Source organism: Kogia breviceps, chromosome 12, assembly GCF_026419965.1.
Source record: "Kogia breviceps isolate mKogBre1 chromosome 12, mKogBre1 haplotype 1, whole genome shotgun sequence".
Lineage (NCBI taxonomy): Eukaryota > Metazoa > Chordata > Mammalia > Artiodactyla > Physeteridae > Kogia > Kogia breviceps.
This window is the reverse complement of record NC_081321.1, coordinates 81,143,031-81,154,151: the sequence shown is the minus strand read 5'-3', so window position 1 is coordinate 81,154,151 and position 11,121 is coordinate 81,143,031.

The window sequence follows — 11,121 nt, the reverse complement described above, 5'->3', positions numbered from 1 at the left end:
TAACCCACAAAGATCACGGCCATTTCGCACTGCGCTCTCCCCACTGCGTGATGCCGCAGACGAGAATGTCTGGAATCTTAGAGGAAGGAGTCACACACCATCAAGCCTGACAGGTTTAGTCTTTGAAGCCATAGGTGTGGAAAGTGACACTTAAAAAAGAATTGAAGTCGGCATCTGAGTATTTAAAAAAAATCTTGTAATAAAGTAAATTCTCAAAGCATTTGGCATAGGTTTCTGGGTTCTAAAACTAGGAAAGTCAGATTTTGTTCTATAATTAAAATATAAATCAGTACTTTGGATTGAGTGCAAATAAATTAGATGAAAGGGGTCTGGATACCTAGGCTTCAGCTTGACTGTTGATAATGATTTCTGCCACTTTGAGCTTTGTCAATATAATGTGAGAGTTGATACTGAAGGACCTTTTTGTCTATAACTTACTTCTTTGTAAACATCAAACCACATGTTTTTTAAAAGTATATTTCCACTAAAAAGCAAACAAACCAACCAATGTAGACAAAGAATATTTTTGTTTTAAGTGTTTAAGGATTGATGGGGTCCTAGGCTTTACAGTCTTACTTGAATAGGTGTTGGGAAGACAAAACTTTACTTCTACCTTCTTGGTGTCTCTGTTGGGCCTGAGAATTAAATTGACATAAGACATATTTATGGGAGAAAAGTATACAGATTTTACATGTATCTGGGAACCCCCATAGGAAAATGAAGAACATAGAAGTGGCAAAATCTGAATATTTTTATACGAGGTTGAACAGAGAGAGGCAACTGTGGACAAGGAATCAAAATACATGGGGCGGCCAAAAGAAGATGGGAGTTATTTTAACAAGGTCTGTTTGTACAGAATTCTCTTGGCCTTGATGCCTCATCTCTGGTGATAAGAATGTTTCTTTCCTCCTGGTATAGGGAGGACTTGTTTTCACATGGAGTTTTACCTCTTGTTTTCAAGAAGAAAAAAGAGGAGGTCAGAGCTCCTTTTTCTCCTGCTGCTTTTCTTTTTTTTTTTTTTTTTTTTTTTCAGTACGCGGGCCTCTCACTGTTGTGGCCTCTCCCGTTGCGGAGCACAGGCTCCGGACGCGCAGGCTCAGCGGCCATGGCTCACGGGCCCAGCCGCTCCGCGGCATGTGGGATCTTCCCGGACCGGGGCACGAACCCGTGTCCCCTACATCAGCAGGCAGACTCTCAACCACTGCGCCACCAGGGAAGCCCTCTCCTGCTGCTTTTCAAGTAAAAATCTCAAAATAGTACTTATTTGGGGTGGCATATGGTGAAATAGTATGAAACTACATATTATGAAATTCAAAAAGTTCTGAAGGGTATGCAGAGGAAGGTCTCTCTCCCATCTTTGACCCACAGCTACAATTCTCAAGTGATGCTAGGAGTGGTCTGGCAGCTCAGCAAGGTTGTCAAGAGCTCTAGGTTCTTTCTTCTCATTCCTCTGGGTCTTCTTCTCTGCAACCCTTAGAAAATTGATTTTTTTTCTTTTCATGATTGTCACCTCATGGTTACAAGATAGCTGCTGCAGCTCTGGGCATTATGGCCATTTTCAACATTGGAGCATGAGGAGAGGCAGCTCCAGTAAACTCTTCTTTTGAATTTGTCCCTTAAGAAAGCCTCTCCAGAAGTGCTCTGGCCATTGTTTCCCTATGTTTCTCTAACCCCTATTGGGTCACCAGCAGTCTGGGAAAGTGACTACCTGGTAAAAATGAGTAATTATTACAATATAGGTTTTGGTATGCTAGTGTTCTGTGCTATTTATAAGAGCTGAAATCTGTTAGTATAATACTGTTTTTCCTGGTGAAATCATTTTAGAACAGCAACTGAGATGATTGTGACATCATCATGATCTCAGGATTACTAGGAGTGACCATATTTCCCACTTTGCTTGGGACAGTCCTAGCTTGTGCCTGTTTGTCCCACTGTATTTTATTAACAGCAGTCCACTCACTTTCAAAAGTGTCTCAATTTGGATGAAAAACTATATGGTATCTATTACTTAAAATATACATCAAAATGCCACAGTTGCCATTATGTTCTGGAATTTCAATCAGTAGGTGCAGGATTATCATGAAGGCTGGAGTTTGGTGGCTTCATTCGATGTTGTATCACCAGAGCCCAGAACAGTGCCTAGTAGAGAGTAAGTGCTTAACAAATAAGAGTGAGTCGATAAATAAACTTAGTGCTTGGAACTTGGCCCATTGCCACCTGAGCACCTGGACTCAGTTAGCAAGGAACATGGAGGAATGATTTTGGGGTGTAAACTAATGGTGCCTGCCAAAACATGCATTTTAGATTTTGATAGATATTGTCAAATTGTTCTCTACAGGGATTGAGCCAGTTTACACACCCACCGGCAATATGTGAGAGCATCTGTTTCTCTAACCTCCATCCTCCATGTGGATAACATCCACATGGTGTTATCAAAATTTGTATCTGCCAATCTGGTAGTTTTAATTTGCATTTCCCTTATTATGGAGAAGGTTGAGCATATTTTCATATGTTTAAAAGCCATTTGTAATTCCTTGCCTGGCAACTGTCTGTTTATATCCTTTGCCCATTTTTGACTGAGTTATTGGTCTCTTTCTTATTGATTTGTAGGAATGCAAATAGTTGTTTCCAGTTTTTCATGTCTTTTGAGTTTGTTTTTGGTGTTTTTTTTGTTTTGTTTTTCCTGAGCAGAATTTTAAAAAATGTATTCAGACATAGCTTTCCTTTTATAGCTCCTATGTTTATATCATGCTCACCAAGGCTTTCCCTACTCCCAGATTAGAAAATAATCCTCCTGTATTTTCATCTCGTACTTTTAGGTTTTCATTGTTTCACATGTCAGTCTTGACCCACCTGGAGTTTATTTTGGTGTAAGGTTTGAGGTATTCCAAAAGAGTTCCCAGATCCAATTCCAATTTGTGTGTGGAGCCTTCCCCACATCAACAAGCAATTCTTGGATGCCTGCTGGGTGTCTGAGAATTCAACTCAATTCTGACATTGTTGACCTGGAGACAGAACCAGATTCCACAGGTAAAGGGCTCAGTCCCACAAGATGCAAGCCCAGGTTGTTACCTGTGCTTCTGACCAACCTGTTATAAATCGGAGGTTCCAATGACCCCCTCCTAGGGTTTAATTAATTTGTTAGAATGGCTCACAGAACTCAGGAAAACCCAATTACTCACTAGATTACCAATTTATTATAAAAGGATACAAATCAACAGCCAGATGAAGAGATACATAGGGTGAGGTATGGGGAAAGGGTGTGTAACTTCCATGCCCTCTCCAGGGGGGCCACTCTCCCTAATCTCCACCTGTTCATCAACCCCGCAGCTCTTTGGACCCTGTCTTCCTGTGTTTTTATGGAGGCTTCATTACACAGGCACGACTGACTAAATCATTGGCCACTGACGATTGATTCAACCTCCAGCTCCTATCTCTTCCCTGGAGGTCAGGGGGTGAGACTGAAAGTTCCAACCCTCTAAGCACATGGTTGGTTCTCTTGACAACCAGCCCCCACCCTTGGGAGGAATCCAGAAGTCACCTTCCCTGAAGCCTTTTCAGGGACTGAGGACAAGAGACCAAATATCCCATTGCTCTTGCTGCTCAGGAAATTCCAAGGTTTTTGGGAGCTGTGAGCCAGGAACTGTGGATGGAGACCAAATATATATGAGACATGTGTAAATCATAATATTGCAGGTATGAATCCAATCTAATATTGTTTATTGAATATTCCACCTTTTTCTCATAATGGAAACTCTAAAGCGTTTCTGGATTTTAGGGACTTCATTTCCTATGACCAGTACTTTTAACATTCTAGTAAATTCTAGGGAAAGGCATTCAATGGCAAAGCAGTCAGGATGAAAAGTTAATCTTTAGTTTCATGTCTTCACACCATTCATTTTCTAATAACACTGCCTTTTGCTAAGCACTTATGTGTGAAATATAATACACACAGAAGGCTGTATAAAATATATATGTAGGGTTTAAGAATACTGATAAAATGACACTTGTGTCCCTGTTACCTGGGTTAACAAGTGAAACATTGCAGTGACTTGAAATTCGCTGTGTGCTCTTCTTTAATCAAATTCTCCACCCTCCTCCTCAAGAGGTAACCATTAGCCTGATTTTTTTTTTTTTTTTGGTAATTATCCCTTGCTTTGCTTTATACTTTTACCTTAGATAACATATTGCTCATATTTTTGACAACTGAGTAGCAAGCACAACCATTGTGGCAGGTTCTCAGAAGATAAGCTGAACAGTTCCCCGAGTCAAGTTTGTCTTTAGCACTTCTGAGAGAATCCAAGAGCTCCTTCTGGAAAGTCAGGGGTCAGATCAACAGTGAGTTCTGGGAAACACAGGATATGCCACAGTTGGACCATCTACTGTAGTTTGGGTCAGGTGACAGACATCTGCAGAAATATAGTCAGGCAATGGATGGCTCTCTATCTGATGCTTTCCTGCCTCTATGACCCCTCTGCTACTCTCTAGAGGAAATCAAAACTGACCCCTTCTGTGGAGTGAAGGGAATTTCCTCAGCTCATTCAAACAGCAGGCTATGGTGAGTGTGTTAGTTTTCTATTGCCATGTAACAAATTCCCACAAATGTAACAGCATCAATCCTTCTCAAACTCTTCCAAAAAATTGCAGGGGGAGAAACACTCCCAAATTCATTCTATGAAGGCACCGTCACCCTGCTACCAAAACCGGAAAAACATAACACATAAAAAGAAAATTATAGACCAATATCACTGATGAACATAGATGCAAAAATCCTGAATAAAATACTAGCAAACAGAATCCAACAGCACATTAAAAGGATCATACACCATGATCCAGTGGGGTTTATCCCAGGGATGCAAGGATTCTTCAACATAACCAAATCAATCAATGTGATACACTGCATTCACAAATTAAGGAATAAAAACCATATGATCATCTCAATAGATGCAGAAAAAGCGTCTGACAAAATTCAACACCCATTTATGATAAAAACTCTCCAGAAAATGGGCATAGAGGGAACCTACCTCAACATAATAAAGGCCATATGTGACAAACCCCCAGCAAGCATCATACTCAATGGTGAAAAACTGAAAGCATTTCCACTAAGATCAGGAGCAAGACAAAGATGTCCACTCTTGCCACTCTTATTCAGCATAGTTTTTGAAGGCCTAGCTACAGCAATCAGAGAAGAAAAAGAAATAAAAGGAACACAAATTGGAAAAGAAGAAGTAAAACTGTTACTGTTTGCAGATGACATGATACTATACATAGAGAATCCTAAAGATGCCACCAGAAAACTACTAGACCTAATCAACCAATTTGGTAAAGTTGCAGGATACAAACTTAATGCACAGAAATCTCTTGCATTCCTATACACTAATGATGAAAAATCTGAAAGAGAAATTAAGGAAACACTCTCATTTACCACTGCAACAAAATACCTAGGAATAAACCTACCTAGGGAGAAAAAAGACCTGTATGCAGAAAACTATAAGACACTGATGAAAGAAATTAAAGGTGATACAAACAGATAGAGAGATATACCATATTCGTGGACTGGAAGAGTCAATATTGTGAAAAATGACTATACTGCCCAAAGCAATCTACAAATTCAAAGCAATCCCTATCAAATTACCAAGGGCAGTTTTTACAGAACTAGAACAAAAAATCTTAAAATTTGTATGGAGACACAAAAGACCCTGAATAGCCAAAGTAGTCTTGAGGGGAAAAAACAGAGCTGGAGGAATCAGACTCCCTGACTTCAGACTATAATACAAAACTACAGTAATCAAGACAATATGGTACTGGCACAAAAACAGAAATATAGATCAATGGAACAAGATAGAAAGCCCAGAGACAAACCCACGCACCTATGGTCAACTAATCTATGACAAAGGAGGCAAGGATATACAATGGAGAAACGACAGTCTCTTCAATAAGTGGTGCTGGGAAAACTGGACAGCTACATGTAAAAGAATGAAACTAGAACACTACCTAACACCATACACAAAAATAAACTCCAAATGGATTAAAGACTTAAATGTAAGACCAGACACTATAAAACTCTAAGAGTAGAACATAGGAAAAATACTCTTTGACATAAACCACAGCAAGATCTTTTTTGACCCACCTCCTAGAGTAATGGAAATAAAAACAAAAATAAACAAATGGGACTAAATTAAACTTAAAAGCTTTTGCACAGCAAAGAAAACCATAGGGCTTCCCTGGTGGTGCAGTGGTTGAGAGTCCGCCTGCCGATGCAGGGGACACAGGTTTGTGCCCCGGTCTGGGAAGATCCCACATGCTGCGGAGCAGCTGGGCCCGTGAGCCATGGCCACTGGGCCTGTGCGTCCGGAGCCTGTGCTCGGCAGCGGGAGAGGCCACGGTGGTGAGAGGCCCGTGAACCACAAAAAAAAAAAAAAAAAGAAAACCATAAACAAGACAAAAAAGACAACCCTCAGAATGGGAGAAAATATTTGTAAATGAAACAATGGACAAAGGATTAATCTCCAAAATATATAAACAGCTCATGCAGCTCAATATTAAAAAAACAATCAACTCAATCAAAAAATGGGCAGAAGACCTAAATAGACATTTCTCCAAAGAAGACATACAGATGGCCAAGAAGCACATGAAAAGATGCTCAACATCACTAATTATTAGAGAAATGCAAATCACAACTACAGTGACGTATCACCTCATGCCGGTCAGAATGGCCATTATCAAAAAATCTAGAAACAGTAAATGCTGGAAAGGGTGTGGTGAAAAAGGGACCCTCCTGCACTGTTGGTGGGAATGTAAATTGATATGGAAAACAGTATGGAGGAAAACACCATGGAAAACAGTATGGAGGTTCCTTAAAAAACTAAAAATAGAACTACCATATGACCCAGCAATCCCACTAATGGGCATATATCCTGAGAAAACCGTAATTCAAAAAGTGACATGTACCACAATGTTCATTGCAGCACTATTTACAATAGCCGGGACATGGGACCAACCTAAATGTCCACTGACAGATGAATGGATAAAGAAGATATGGCACATTTATACAATGGAATATTATTCAGCCATCGAAAGAAACAAAATTGAGTTATTTGTAGTGAGGTGGATGGACCTAGAGTCTGTCATACAGAGTGAAGTAAGTCAGAAAGACAAAAACAAATACCGTATGCTAACACATATATATGGAAAAAAAAAGCTACTGATGAACCTAGTTGCAGGGCAGGAATAAAGAGATAGACATAGAAAATGGACTTGAGGACATGGGGTGGGGGTGCGAAACTGGGAATAAGTGAGAGTAGCATCGACATACATACACTACCTAATGTAAAATAGTTGACTGGTGGGAAGCAGCAGCATAGCACAGGGAGATCGTCTTGGTGCTTTGCGACGACCTAGAGGGGTGGGATAGGGAGGATGGGAGGGAGGCTCAAGAGGGAGGGGATATGGGGACATGTGTATGCATATGGCTGATTCGCTTTGTTGTGTAACAAACTAACACAGTATTGTGAAGTAATTATATTCCAATAAAGATCTATTAAACACACACACACACACACACGCACACACATATTTATTATTCCACAGACCAGGAATTCAGCACATTTTAGCTGGCTTCTCTGCTTAAATATCATAAGGCTGAAATCAAGATGTTGATTGGCTGTATCCTCACTTGGAGGCTTGGTTGGAGAAAGCTCCATTTCCATGCTCCCTCAGCTTGTTAGCAGAATTCATTTCCTTGCAGCTGCAGGACTGAAATCCCCATTGGCTTGCTGCCTGTCAATGGGGACTGCTCTCAGCTCTTAGAGGTGGCCCTCAGGTCCTTCAGCACTTGGGATTAAAGGCAGTGTCTCATTTTAGGATGCTGAGATTTTCCATGGCTTGCCGGTCCTGTAAATCACTGCTTCCACTGGCTTCTCCTCTGACCTTCACACCCTCAACCCTTAGTTGTATAAGCTGATTCCCTCTATTAAAACGCTTCTATTTGTGTCCCTAGAGTGGCTTCTGTTTTCTTGGCCGAACTCTGACTGATACAGTTGTTTTGCTTTCAGCATTGCTGTTTGGAAATTTGAAACCATTTTCGTTCCAATATGGAATATATGAGACCCTTTTTTCTTCTCTGGAGGCTGGTAGAATCATCTCTTTGACCCTCAGTGTTTTTTTTTTTTTTTTTTTTTTTTTTTTTTTTTGCGGTACGCAGGCGTCCCACTGTTGTGGCCTCTCCCGCTGCGGAGTACAGGCTCCGGACGCGCATGCTCAGTGGCCATGGCCCACGGGCCCACGGGCCCAGCCGCTCCGCGGCATGCGGGATCCCCCCAGACCGGGGCACGAACCCATATCTCCCGCATCGGCAGGCAGACTCCCAACCACTGTGCCACCAGGGAAGCCCCCGACCCTCAGTGTTTTGAAATTCCACAATCGTGTGTAATGGGTGGTTCTGTTTTTATCCATGGGGTATGGCTTCCAGAGCGTTCTTTCAATCTGGTGATTTATGCCCTGCACTTCTAGGACATTTTTCTGAATTGATTATTTTTTTCTGTTTATGTTCTCTGTCTTTTATCTTTCTGGAGCTCCTATTATCTGGATGTTGGACTTCTTGGGCTAGTTCTTTAATTTAAAATTTTTCTCAAAGCTTGTCTTTTTGCTCCATTTTGGGGAGATTTCTACAAATTTATCCTCTGGTTTTAAAATCTGTTAGCATATTTTAAATTTGCAAGTGTCCATTCTTTTATTGAAGTATAGTTAATTTACAATGTGTTAATTTCTGCTATACAACAAAGTGATTTGGTTATACATATACATACATTATTTTTCATACTCTTTTCCATTATGGTTTATCACAGGATATTGAATATAGTTCCCTGTGCTCTGCAGTAGGACCTTGTTTATCCATTCTATATACTAGTTTGCACCTGCTAACCCCAAACTCCCAGTCCATCCCTTCTCCCTCCCCCCACACCCTTGGCAACCACAAGTCTGTTCTCTATGTCTGTGAGTCTGTTTCTCTTTTGTAGATAAGTTCATTAGTATCATATTTTAGGTTCCACAAAGAAGTGATATCATATGGTATTTGTCTTTTTCTGACTGACTTCATCAAGTGCTCGTTCTTATACTCAGATTATACTTTTATTTTTTTTTTCAGATTATACTTTTAAAGTCGCATTTAGTTCTAGTTTTATGAAAGCAAAATATTTTCTTTTCTCTCTGAGAATGTTAGTCTCAGAAGTTTTCCTCTCCTTTCTGTTTCCTTCAAGTTCCTTCTCCTTCTATTTGTTTGGTTCCCAGTGTTTACACTAGGGGCTTTTCTCAGATGATTGGAAATCCTGGATTGTCTGCTCCTGATTAAGAGTGAGACCCCAAAAGATAATTTGCAGTTTTGAGAGTATGGGTAACTTGTTCACTTTAGGAGCCTCACTGTAGGTGTCCTGAATGATTAACCTCCATCCCCTTGACGGTATCTTTAGTTCTTTCTTCTTGGGCTACTTAGATTACTTGGAAAACGTTTCAGTTATCTATCTGGAGGATTAAGACCTGTTTGCCAATGTTTTGGGAGCCAAATAAGGAAAGAGAGCTGAGGGTCTCAGCATTCAGCCTTCAGTGAACACACCGTTACTTAATACTCCTGATTTCAGTACAGTATCCATAATTTAAACAGTCCTCAAGTCCAGAGAACAGTATTTTACCTTCTCTAGTGAATAAACCATCAGTTTTTTTGCTGGTGTTGGAAACGGGCATTGATCTAGCTGTGTGGAATGAATAAATTGTTCTGGGGGTTAACTACTGCCTCTTTATTTTATCATCTTTTTCTATCTCCAGTACCAGAGGTCTCTGGTACTACTAGTTCCTGAAACCTTTGAGGATTCTGACGTGTTTCTCAGCTTTCCTCATTGCCAGCTTAGGATTCAACTCTATTGGGTCTGCCATTGATTACACCTCATCCATCTGTTTTCTAGTTTCCAGCATTTTTTTGTTTCTGCTGTTGCCTTTTCCTTTGTTCTCCCAGACCTTGTGGATTTATTTTATTATTATTTTTTAAGTCCTTCAGAGTCACAGGATGGCTGCTGCCAACTCTATCACATCCATGCATTATAGCATTCAAAATAGGAAGACAGAGGTTTTTACCAGGAAGATAAATGGTTCCAAAGTTAGACCACCCCTCAGTCTGATTGGTCAGATTTGTGTGCCCACCACATGCCCACCCCTAAATCAAGCAAAAGGGAAGGGAAACCATCAGGATTCATTAGTTGTGGTTGCAGGGAGAGCCCACCATCTTGGAGCATGTTTCTGCCATATGCCTGCACAAACTGGGAGCTCTGTGAGCAAGTAATAAGGAAAAAGTCTGTTAAGTAGGCAATCAACATTTGTTACCATATTTCTAGTACAAGCACACCACATGTAATATTGAAGACTGTTGATTAGTTAACAATCAGTGGGCAAAATCAGATTAAAATGTTTTGAATGTCTCACAATTATGTAACATCATTTAAGGTGCAGTGATCAATCCATCAGTAGAACAGAGGTAGAGGATAAGGATTATATTTTATAAGAATGAAATATCTGACAAGATTTAGCAAAAGTTTCAGAGTTTGGCTTTAGGAATAAAGTTAAGACAATGGAGTAAGAGTTTGATTAAATTCACAGCTAGAACCAGATATATCACAACAATATTAATAGCGAAAAAGCCAAGAAATAAAATATTTCCAAAGGGGAAAACAGTACATCTGAAATTTTGGGGGGATTTCTACTTATGAAAGAAATGGTTCTCAACTGGTGAAAAAGTCAGTAGACCTCTCTATAGAGCTAAGGAGGTTAGCTAGTCCTGCTGCTTTTGATGAATTATTCGAAGGCACTCACTTAGAAAAAGCTGTGTGCATTTAAAATAAATCATTAATGATAAAATTGATTGTAGTTTGTGAAAAACCAAACAGGTATGTGTGGTTCCTTTTGAAATATTTGTTCTCAAGTTCTGAAGGAACTGTGCCAGTTGGGTTTTTAGTCCCATGTAACAGAAGTTACTCTAGCCAGTTTCAGCAGAAACATAATTTATTAAGGTCTAACTGATAGCTCAGAGACACTCTGGGAGGGTCAGAGTCAGTCTTGGTGGCCTCACAACCAGAA